This window comes from Culex pipiens, chromosome 1 (genome assembly GCF_016801865.2).
Source record: "Culex pipiens pallens isolate TS chromosome 1, TS_CPP_V2, whole genome shotgun sequence".
NCBI lineage: Eukaryota > Metazoa > Arthropoda > Insecta > Diptera > Culicidae > Culex > Culex pipiens.
The window spans coordinates 21,067,387-21,080,384 of NC_068937.1; the positions used below are offsets into that span (position 1 = coordinate 21,067,387).

The following is a 12,998-nucleotide window of genomic DNA, read 5'->3' on the forward strand; positions in this document are numbered from 1 at the left end:
AGACAATCGTTAATCTCCAATCGCAATGCACCATGTTGACAAACAAAAACAACAAACGCCGCGATGACGGTTCATACGCCAAGCCTTCTTCTTCATTCACCGAACGTGCTGTCATCAGCCTGCTATGATCCACTTGCTCTTGCACGCGACCAAATTCCTTTCCCAACAGCAATTCACACCCCCTCCCCTCCCCCAAACCCTCCTGTCATTCTCTTTCTCTTTCCTCTCTCTCTTTTTTCCTCAATTGAACCCAATTTCGTCCTACGGTGCCGATTTAATGCGATTTATTTTTAAACCCGTCCGCCTTAATTCATTGTCGCGCGACATTGCGACGAAATGTTTTGTGCTTGTGTGTGCGCACACACTGACACTGTCAACACCGGTCGCAAAAAAGGGCTTAACAAAAAAAGAGATCAGCGTGGCAACAAAGAAGAATGGTGCGCGCACGCGATAAAAAGTGACAGTTTATGCGCGCCATCTTTCAAGAACTTACCGAGGGGGGGGGCGACCGAAACTGTCACCGAATAACGCCCTCGCAAAAAAAAAAAAAAAAAAAATACAGAAAGTAACGAACAGAAAAAAAGTATCTGACACAGTAGGCGTTGCGTAAGTTTGGCGTTTGCATATTTTATTCCGAGTTTGGCGTGGCGTGGCCTACCGCGATATTGTTTTTTATTATTGTTTTTTTTTCTTCGCCAAAATGACACTCGTAAAAGTTGTTGGCGCTTTTTTACGACCGTGCCAAGACAAATGAAAGCCTTGGTTACCCACTCGGTGGCGACAAATTGCTGGTTAAATATTCAGTTTCGCCCTTTTGAAATGTTTCCTTTTCGCAGCGTTTTTTCAGCTTCATTAGCCGAAACTCAATTTCCGCATATCTTTCCGCTCGAAAAATGCTTTTCTGCACTTGATTTTTTCCCCTTTTGGTCTCACACACAGATTGAAAAAATAAGATTAAAAAAAAGATGGCCGAAATTTATGCGTGGGACACGGCCACTGATTGGAGCTGGTCGACTTTATCGGTCCAATTGGTCCCTTTTCAGATTCACGTGCAGAAAAGTGGCTTTCCCCCTTTTTTCACCAGGGGTTTTTTCCGGACCAGTTCCAACGCGCCACCGTCGTGGTTCATTTGGAAAGATAATGAACCTTTGGCCGACCAGAATAATTGATTTGATTATAGGAAAGGGGACTTCTTCTCTGCGAGAAATGTAAACAAATCAGGGAAAAGGTTTTATGAAATTGAAAGGATTGTGAAGAATTATCATTGGAAGTAACGTGCTGACTTTCCTCAGTGTAAAGAACTGTCAAACTAATTATACAGTACACGCTGATTTAAATTCAATAAGTTTTCATCAAAAAACGAACCTACCCAAAAAAGAGTCAATGTGCATTCGGACGATTTGAGTGAATTTTTCTCAATTTTCGTTGAATTCTTGGTGAAATTCACTTAAATCTGACACAAGTAGAACTAAGCAAGATTTAGACGAAAACTGATTGATTTTGAACGTGCGATCAAATTTGAGTAAAATTCATCGAAATGTGACAAACAAACCATTGCGTCAGATTATGCTCAGTTTTGACGGATTCTGATGGTGGTATTCCATTGCGGGAAGTTTTGCTCGTAAATTTGTTTTGTATTTCCCTCAAAGTGTTTCAACCCAACGCCTCTTCACCCACAGAATACGTCAAACTCATACCAATTTGTGGGAGGATCTCTTCCGAAAATATCCGCAATTTTTTTTATTGACGTGGGTTTGACGTTTGTTGAAGGTAAAGAAAAGTGAGGTTAAAACGCTCCGGGCAGATTACAATCAAGGAAAGCATCTTTTCAAGAGAGCGTAACATTTGATGTAAACAAACAATCCACCCTACTTGCTCTAGTGACAAAATTGTAATCTTTGTTATTGTTTACCCGTTCACAAAAACTTTCATCCCTCGCTTTCCAATCAAAACATAACCCCGAAAACAAAGCAACCTTTTGAACGTGTCACTCAGGTGCAACAAATCCCGATTTCCGACCCTCCCTCTTCGGCTTCGCCGACGCCTGCTTTGTTTTCGTCTGACACGTGTTTTGCGCTGTAGGACGGAACGATTGTCAACGCAGTGGGATGCTGTATGTGCACAAATACAGAAGCACGAGTACTTTTGGAAAGTTCATTGATTTCGACGAGTGACTTCCCTATTTTCGACTGCACGAGGGCGCAGGAGGAGGAAAGTGAGGTTATGAAGTCGAATTTCAGCGCCCGACCAGGCGGGCAAAAACAGCGTCGCAAGGTCATTTGCCCTGGACGGGAATCGAGAGCTGGGACAGGGGGAAAAGTTTTTAATCAGCTTGAAAATGTAAACTTTGCTGACAACACACTTCCGACGGTTGCATAGCTGTAACAAAAACTCAAATTTGTTAAAGTGCTTTTGACAGGTCGCCCACCTCTCGAAACGGTTAGCCTTGGTCGACCAAGGTGAGCAACGCTCACGGTAAGCAGCTGTCAAACGCAGGGACGGAATCTCGGCAACCGAGGGGCGTTCCTTAATCCCCGGAAAACGCAATAAAAGTCGGATAAAGTGGAATGTTGTCTCTTCTTTTTTTACGATTGCCAGCCCTCAATCTAGAAAATGTGTCTGGCACGAGCAAAGAGAATTTTCCAATTTTGTTTATTTCTCCAAACCGAGTAGACACGTCCGGGGGTACAAACTGTGAATGCTTCCCGCAATTCCCCCCTTCCGCTTTCAAACAAAAAGGTCAGACTTGCGAAAAACCGCAACAATGACGGTGGAAAATGTGTCCTCTTCTTGCCATTTCTGACTTTATCCAACTCCATCGTTTTTTTTTTCTCCTTTGCAGACAGAACTTCCAAACCGACTGCTGCAAATCCAAGTAAGCCGTTGCGGTGAAGAATCGGGCTCTCATGGCTTGCTACTGCGGCGACAACGCCGGAGACGACTACGACAAGTAGAGAAGCCAGGAAGAAAGTTTAAAGTTCAATAACCAATCCGACGTCAGTGGGAAGTGTTGAGGGAAGAAACGAAGAGGGGGGCAAGGTTCTGTAAGAAACGGAAGGTGTGCACGATCAAAGAAAGCAGCTCAAAGAGGTGTGACGAGAAGATCAGAGGAAGACGGAAGAGAGAGTGCAATGTCGAGCGTTGATTGAAGATTCGTGATTGTTTACGAGTGTGTGTGTTGGGATTGTGACAACCTGTCAAAAAAGGGGTTTATTTTGTGGAATTGTAAGCTGAGACGCAGTAGGCCGAGGGATTATTGCACGGAAAAGGTAAGCGCAGTTTCATTTTGAACTACATTAATATTAAGAAAAAAAACAACCGAACTGGCAACCCTGCCGTAACCGCAACTGTCATCGCTAATCATCTTCCTTCTTTATTTTTCGCGCAAAAACACAAAACCTGACGTAACTTTGGCGAGCATTGTAAATTTTTCGCGCCTCACCAGCGAACGGAGGTTGCGATTTATTTTTAAACGTCACAAAGAAAAAAACTGTTTTCAAAACATTGTCACATGTCGCCGATTTCGGCGACTTTAAAACGCGACTCTGTGTGACGTAATTTATGACTCAGCCCCTCTACCCCCGAAAATTTGAGATGGTTTTATAATTGGTTCTGGGATTTAGTGGGGTTGTAAATTGGATCAAGCACATATGTTGCTCGGAATCGTAAAATGATTGGTTCGAAACAATAACATTGCCAGGGAGTAGTAGCGCTCCGAGAGGATTATGGAACATTTCATAACAAATTTGTGTATGGCTAATAAAACAACACTTGAAAGTTTATGTTTACGTCTGGGCGAGCGCAGTTGGCGGGACATTTACGGCGTTGGAAGATTTGTGTTCATTTTTACTGTTTGACATGTCTACTTGGATGTCATTTGATCATGTCAACAAATCTGGATCAATTTCATTCGAATTTCGTTGCATTTTGCGTAAAATTTATTCAAACCTGACATTCGGTTTCGAACTTATTTTAGATGTCATGTCAACAAATCTGGATCAATTTCATTCGAATTTCGTTGCATTTTGCGTAAAATTTATTCAAACCTGACATTCGGTTTCGAACTTATTTTAGAGTAAACCTGATTATTTGTATCATTTTAATATACTGTCAAATTCACGCACATTTCAATTAATTCAAGTTAGAGTAATTTTTACTCAAATTTTGTCAACACTTTTTTTACCCGCGTTTGAATCATTTTGACCCCTGAAATGAGTGAAAAGAGAATCGACCAAATACATTTAAAAAACAAAAGCAGCGTCAAACTGAGTAGAAACTATTCCTAATTTGACAACCTAACCAACTGATTAGCTCCTTCTGCTTCAGCCACCTGTCAAATCTAATTAAGCCCACGCACACACTCATTAGTCATCAAACCAGTAAAGCCAGGATAAACGTGCCCGCACGAGCGCGCGGGAGGCCACATTTGCCATGCTCCAAAGATTAAGGCTCCAACTCGTTCGCTCGTCCGTCAATCGGTCGACCATCTAATTATAGCGACCAGGTTTGCAGGGAACGGAGGAAAAAAAATCGACAACAAACTTGCACGCAAACGCGATTTTCCACACGGGGCCACGTTTTTCCCTGCAACGCTCTTCATCGTAGTAGGCTGGGCTTATTACCGGCACATTGTCGTGTGTCACCGCGCACATGCACGATGCACACTGCACTCCCTGTGTCAGCTGGCAACACTGTGTCGGGTGACAGTTTTGGGAAATGTCAGTTTGACAGCTGACTCGGATTTCTTAAAAGTCGAACATACTCAAAAATGAGTAAGTAAGGCAAATGTCAAATTTGAGAAACTTGTACACAAATTAGACATTTTCCTCTCTTACTCATTTTTGAGTAAATTCGGTTTTCAATAAATCTGAATGATTTTGAGTTTGCTCAGCTGTCAAAGTTTAGTCATCCAAACACCCGCCAGTCGGCGCTGTAGTCACGCTCGAGTGAGCTTTTCCTGGAGGAAAAAAAGGTGAAACATGCATTTGCATTCTTCAGTTGATGATGAACTCCAGTTCAGAACCAACCTAGGTAGGCCTGGTGATGACTATTTTTAATATTATGTTGCACGACATCGTGCACCATGAATATTCAACGCATCGAAGTTTGGTTCTATTTTTGAAAGGGGTAACTTTTTGACGTTTCAAAGTGAGTTCCGGCTTTCCGTCCTCGCACAAGGTCCACACGCGGATAAGATCGCGCTCACTTTTATGGGACGTTTTTTATGGGCGTGAGAAAAATCTCGCTAAATTACAACCCATTTCGCGGTGAACAATGGTTGCCGTGTATGAATTCATTTGTTGATTCAGGTTTTAAGTCTAAACGTCAACTGTTCGGTTTGATTATTTTGATAAACTTGTGTAAATTTTAATCGAATGTGCTGTCAAATTTATTAAGCAAATTTTACAAATTTTACAAATTTTACAAATTTTACAAATTTTACAAATTTTGCAAATTTTACAAATTTTACAAATTTTGCAAATTTTACAAATTTTACAAATTTTACAAATTTTACAAATTTTACAAATTTTACAAATTTTACAAATTTTACAAATTTTACAAATTTTACAAATTTTACAAATTTTACAAATTTTACAAATTTTACAAATTTTACAAATTTTACAAATTTTACAAATTTTACAAATTTTACAAATTTTACAAATTTTACAAATTTTACAAATTTTACAAATTTTACAAATTTTACAAATTTACAAATTTTACAAATTTTACAAATTTTACAAATTTTACAAATTTTACAAATTTACAAATTTTACAAATTTTACAAATTTTACAAATTTTACAAATTTTACAAATTTTACAAATTTTACAAATTTTACAAATTTTACAAATTTTACAAATTTTACAAATTTTACAAATTTTACAAATTTTACAAATTTTACAAATTTTACAAATTTACAAATTTTACAAATTTTACAAATTTTACAAATTTACAAATTTTACAAATTTTACAAATTTTACAAATTTTACAAATTTTACAAATTTTACAAATTTTACAAATTTTACAAATTTTACAAATTTTACAAATTTTACAAATTTTACAAATTTTACAAATTTTACAAATTTTACAAATTTTACAAATTTTACAAATTTTACAAATTTACAAATTTTACAAATTTTACAAATTTTACAAATTTTACAAATTTTACAAATTTTACAAATTTTACAAATTTTACAAATTTTACAAATTTTACAAATTTTACAAATTTTACAAATTTTACAAATTTTACAAATTTTACAAATTTTACAAATTTTACAAATTTTACAAATTTTACAAATTTTACAAATTTTACAAATTTTACAATTTTACAAATTTTACAAATTTTACAAATTTTACAAATTTTACAAATTTTACAAATTTTACAAATTTTACAAATTTTACAAATTTTACAAATTTTACAAATTTTACAAATTTTACAAATTTTACAAATTTTACAAATTTTACAAATTTTACAAATTTTACAAATTTTACAAATTTTACAAATTTTACAAATTTTACAAATTTTACAAATTTTACAAATTTTACAAATTTTACAAATTTTACAAATTTTACAAATTTTACAAATTTTACAAATTTTACAAATTTTACAAATTTTACAAATTTTACAAATTTTACAAATTTTACAAATTTTACAAATTTTACAAATTTTACAAATTTTACAAATTTTACAAATTTTACAAATTTTACAAATTTTACAAATTTTACAAATTTTACAAATTTTACAAATTTTACAAATTTTACAAATTTTACAAATTTTACAAATTTTACAAATTTTACAAATTTTACAAATTTTACAAATTTTACAAATTTTACAAATTTTACAAATTTTACAAATTTTACAAATTTTACAAATTTTACAAATTTTACAAATTTTACAAATTTTACAACATTTTACAACATTTTACTACAATTTACAACATTTAACAACATTTTACAACATTTTACAACATTTTACAACATTTTACAACATTTTACAACATTTTACAACATTTTACAACATTTTACAACATTTTACAACATTTTACAACATTTTACAACATTTTACAACATTTTACAACATTTTACAACATTTTACAACATTTTACAACATTTTACAACATTTTACAACATTTTACAACATTTTACAACATTTTACAACATAATACAACATTTTACAACATTTTAAAACATTTTACAACATTTTACATTATTTTACAACATTTTACAACATTTTACAACATTTTTGAACATATTACAACATTTTTGAACATTTCACAACATTTTTTAACATTTTACAACATTTTACAACATTTTACAATAATTTACATCATTTTACAACATTTTACATTATTTTACAACATTTTACAACTTTACTTCTTTTTACAACATTTTACAACATTTTACAACATTTTAAAACATTTTACAATAATTTACAATAATTTACAACATTTTACATTTTTTTTAATTTTTTACAGATTTCACCAATTTTACAACATTTTACAACATTTTACATCTTTTTACAACATTTTACAACATTTTAAACATTTTAGAACATTTTACAACATTTTACATCATTTTACAAATTTTAAAATTTCATTTTTTTCAATTTTTACAAATTTTTCAACATTTTATAATATTTTACAACATTTTACATTATTTTGCAACATCTTACAACTATTTACAACATTTTACAACATTTTTAAACATTTTACTACATTTAACCAATTTTAATATCAATTATGATTCTAGATTGCCCAAATTCGACCTTGGAATTATTTACTCATTTTTGAGTAAGGCAAGTATGAGTAATTTTGTTTATTGTTTTTTTAATCGTTAAATTTGTACACGTTTAAAAGTCTTGGTTCGATTTAATTTGTTTCCTTACCCATTTATCAAATAAAATCACTATTTATTCCACAATCGTGCCTGAGATTTCCCCGAGCAAGCATAAATAACAACGCAGACGGTGTTTTTCCTACCGGCAAAAGGTCAAACGACGAAACTCTGAACACGAACGAGCTTTCGAGAGAGAGTAAGATGAAAGTTTTTTGCACTTTCCCAGAACTTTCCCCCCTCTGTGTGTGTGTGCTGGGAGTTGCGGGTGGTCTTGTAATGTTTTCACCCCACCATCTCCACCCTTTTGGGGAAGCAAATTCTAGTTGACGTCACACCTTAAGATTTCGCCAATGGTGATAGTGAAGTGAACCCGGCGGTAAGAGATTGCGCAGCCATGGGTTCTGGCTGCGGCTGACGCACAGGTTTAATTTATCGTGCAAGAAATGAGACAAGGGAATTGTTTGAGAGTCTTGTTTGCCGATGGAGAGAACATTTTAATTAACCTTTTGACGGCGTTGGCCGGGTAATTTAGAGTGTAATTACGTGAGACACTTGAAAGAGATCCGGAGAGGGATTTAAAGCTTGATTGAACTCAACTTTGGGTATGTTTTGAGAAGAGTGTACGCGTCACAGCTGTCAAAGCGACAAGATGTTGCACGCGCTACCAAAATTTCTTAGGTTTTATAAAATGGAACTCAGAAATGAAAAATTATCTAGAATAAAGTAAGTAAAAATAACCCAATCCTGACAGTCGACAGTCGATTTTGGCAATAACAAAAAAAATATAATTTAACCCTAAAATGACGAACTCCTCATCACAGTGTCTTGATGCAAACAATGATCGAGCTCGTCGGGCGGTCAGTCAAGCAAAACCAGCTAGAAGTCGCCCGACAAAAAATGCTTGAAAGAGATAGCAAATCTGATGCAAACAAACCCGCAGCTGCCATGTAAACATACTTTGAATGTGTTGGTAAATTTCTGACTAGAAAGCTTTTTTGAAAGAGTGTTACCCAAAAATGGGTTCATTTCCATCTGCACCTTTCATAAACTGTTGAAAGACACTGAAATCGTGAAACAATCAGCTAATTGTCACACTAAACAATCAATGCTATTGATTAGCAAGCTGAATTCAGCCGACAATCAACAACGTAAACAAAAAAAAAACATTTAAAAAGAATTCAATCACCTGTCAAAACAAACAACACAGCACGCTGAAAATAGTCGACGCGCTGCTATTCCGAAAGGTCACCCTCTCGGCAAGAACCGTGTTCCGGGTGGTGGCATTTTTGGCTGTCCTCCCACCCCTGATTGTATGCAACAAAAACATGGTTACACATATGCCAACCATGTTTTTGGTGTTGTTGTGTCTTTTCAATGCCCAAAATAGGAACGAAAAATGCTGGCAAAACAATTCAAATGGGACAGAGATGAAACATCAACTAGTTGTTTACATTTCAATTTTGGCCCGTTCAAATTGTTCCGCTTGAAACGTGGAAACGGTGTAAAGCCGGGAAGTGAGGTTAGGATGAGATTTTGTTTTGTTGATGTTTTTCGATTTTTGCCGTCTGGTGAGCAGGGAAATCAATGCTTTTTACGGGTTGGACAATCCTTTTTTTTGGTCGGAGACCATGCAGTAGGCTTTGTTACAGTTGTTTATATCTAGCGCAACATTTGAAAAAGTCGCAGCGATTGTCTGCAAACTTCCATTGTTACTAAACTGACCTACTTTAATCCCTTTTGCCTGGGGGACTCTTCTGGAGAAGGCAAGAAAACGATGGAAATAGTTTGCACTTGGTGTAAATTTCCCCCTTCCACCATGATGTCAGAAGTGGCGACCCCCTCGCGAGTCATAATCCGAGAATTATGACTTAATCGTTGCATTCAGTGGAAAAAAAAGTGTGAAATCATGTTTGTTTACACTTTATCTTTAACCCTTTTATTATGAAGTGTGAAATGTCACAGTTGATCGATGTCAAAGCCCATAACGAGCCCGTTATCAAAGCAAGCCCCTAAAAATAAAACTCTCAATCGATAACGCCGCAGTAAATCAAAGCCTGCCGTGACACAACTGTCAAAAAGAAGAGCGGAGGGGAGGGGGTCGTAAAGCAAATTTCTTCCGCCTTCGCTTTATCTTATCGCGAGATGATCGCTTTCTTCTGAATTGCTCGCCCCCCGTTGTAAAGCATACTAATACACTAATTAAGGGTTTCACGTACACAGACAAAAAAATGGGCGACGCGCGCCACCGTTTTCCGTCCATAATAGCCGTGGCAATCAGATTATCTTTCGGTCTTTTTTTTCGCTTGACTCGACTTTTGTCTTATCTTTTAACCGGGGACCGGTGATTGTTTATGTTTGCATCGTGAATTAGTGGCCGGCTTAATCGCTTGTTTGCGTTATCTTCTTGCCGGTAATTGTTTTATTGTTGTTGGAACTGGCAACCCTGTTGGGCGTTTTTTGTTGTCAAATTTGACAGTTGTTTACACGTTCAAGTAGAATTACTCCATTTTCGTATAATGAACAAACTCCGAAATGGGTATTTGCGGCAAATGTCAGATTTGTCAACAATTTAATCAGGTTGTATAATTTGAGTAAAATTTACCCAATTTTGTAATTTGCTTCTGAACACATTTCTGAGTGAGATTGGATTTGGGGAAATTTGATTGATTTTGACGTTTACAGGATGAAACGTTTGTTTGTCCAGTTTTCATTGTTTTGCAAGTTTGTTTTTGAAATAATTTCAGGCAATGTTGCCAACACTGCAGTCAAGTCAACAAGTATTTTCGATCTTTTGATTGAATCGTTCCGCCAAATTGACGACATGTCATAAACTTTATGGCGAGCTTTATGGCACGCATCGCGCTCTGACAGCACTTTGGCTTTATGCTCATTACATCGATAAACTGGCACCACTGGCGAGACCCTGTTGCTTGCATAATTGCATAAGAGGAAAAAATCTTCCCAGCCAACTACGACTGGTGTCGGCATTTTTATATGAGAAAAGTTTTGCGCCGAAGGCGCCGCCGCCTCCTCCGATGACGATGCGTTCCAGAAATAAAAACTTCGTCCTCGAGTGAATTAATTGAAACTGGACTGACAGTTGCGCCGCCATAATGGCGGCGGGGAATGACAGCGAGGAAAGTCCCCCCTTAACGGCTTCATTAAGGTGCGGTTCCGGCCGGCCGGGAATGTGGTCGCGCCATTGTGCCATAAATTATTATGGCAAGGCCGGATTTGTCGCGAAAACAATTACGAAAAGACATTACTTTTGTTGCGTCCTGAGTTTTGCGTCGTAAAACAAACGATCGGTGAATCAAAACAAACATTGTTTACCTCCAACTGTCACCTTATCATGTTTTGTTATCAAAGTTGTTTTTGAGATTTTAGGTGAATTTTGACAAGGCAAATTGTACAAAAAGAGCAACTGGCAGTCGATCTGGGCACAATTTCGCCAAGGGTGACGTCCAGCGATTCCGCCACACTGCCAGAATATTAAAAACAAACTTCCAACCATTTCTCACGATCACAGCAACCCAAGCTCGCTTGCTCGCGCACGCCTTTGGCACGTTGACAAGTTGAACAATCAATTTCAATAACCACCTTGTCGCGCTTTTGTTCGCACACCAGCAACAACAACAACAATGGCGGCCGGGCTCGGGACTTCCAAAAGGAGCAGCGCAAGATTGAGTTATTGATTGACTTGTCACTCTCGCGAGTTCCACCGATACAGTGCATCGATCGGCCGCCTTTGATTGACCCCTCGGGGCGTCATCGACGTCCGATACGCATTCCAGGCAAGGTCTGCAAGGCAGAGTAGGCTTTGTTATTGTCGAGCAAGGCCACGCCGGGCGAATTTAATCAACGGAGAGCCTGCGCTGGGGAATTCCAATCCTGGCCCGAGGTTCTGAAGGGCCTTGTGACAGGTCGGCGACCAGCTTGAAGACCTTTGGGTTGAAGTGCCCCTCGGTGAAAGGGGTTGGCAGCACTGCTCAGCTGTCAGTTCTAGAACAATGTTGGGGAGTTGGAAACTCGTCAAAGAGTGGTCAATTTTTGTTGACTTATTTGGCAGCTTTTTGTTTCAGTAGTTTGAATCACCCCTCTTTTATCGATTCGGCAACACTTCTATCTGTCAAATTTAGCTCGAAAATAGTGCAAAAAAGTTGGCAACAGTTACAAAAATCACATTACGGAAATTACAAAAAATACAAAAATTACAAAAATTACAAAAATTACAAAAATTACAAAAATTACAAAAATTACAAAAATTACAAAAATTACAAAAATTACAAAAATTACAAAAATTACAAAAATTACAAAAATAACAAAAATTACAAAAATAACAAAAATTACAAAAATTACAAAAATTACAAAAACTACAAAAATTACAAAAATTACAAAAATTACAAAAATTACAAAAATTACAAAAATTACAAAAATTACAAAAATTACAAAAATTACAAAAATTACAAAAATTACAAAAATTACAAAAATTACAAAAATTACAAAAGTTACAAAAATTACAAAAATTACAAAAATTACAAAAATTACAAAAATTACAAAAATTACAAAAATTACAAAAATTACAAAAATTACAAAAATTACAAAAATTACAAAAATTACAAAAAATACAAAAATTACAAAAATTACAAAAAATACAAAAAATGCAAAAATTGCAAAAAGTACAAACATTACAGAAATTACAAAAATACAAAAAAATACAAAAATAACAAAAATTCAACAATTTACAAATTTTAGTCTTTCCTCGCAAAATCAATTTGGCAGCACTGCTTAGCTGTCAGTGTTGTTGCCAAGTTGGGAACTCTTGATAGAACTCGTGTTGACTAGTCTGGCATCACTGCTCACACTCTCATTTCAAATCACTCAGTTTTCGTCAGCATCGAACCTACGATTAAACGAAAACTGAAATTCACTCAAATCTGACAGATGTCTCATTTACTCATTTCTGAGTAGGTTCGATTTTGACGAAACGTCAGAACTCCCTCAATCTTATCTTTTAAAGGTGTCAAGCTCCATCGAAGCAAGCCATTTCCCCTTAAACGATTCTGTGTATACATTAGCATCCGATAATGTTTGGGGAACGCGGCCGGAAGCCAAAATCATAACTTCAGTTCGGTTCACGTGTGTGTGTGTGTGTGTGTGTGTG

The 12,998-nt window shown here is 36.0% G+C and overlaps 1 protein-coding gene across 3 annotated transcripts in view; it reads left to right on the top strand.

Annotated features, from left to right (window-relative positions):
• The window catches only part of LOC120420252 (Ca(2+)/calmodulin-responsive adenylate cyclase), a 74,094-nt gene that overhangs the window by 4,615 nt on the left and 56,481 nt on the right, over window positions 1–12,998 (top strand). For all 3 annotated transcript variants that reach the window (XM_052706802.1, XM_052706803.1, XM_052706800.1), the window contains one exon: window positions 2,843–3,269. The gene's annotated coding sequence lies outside the window, so the exon portion shown is untranslated. The remainder of the gene's footprint in view (window positions 1–2,842; window positions 3,270–12,998) is intronic.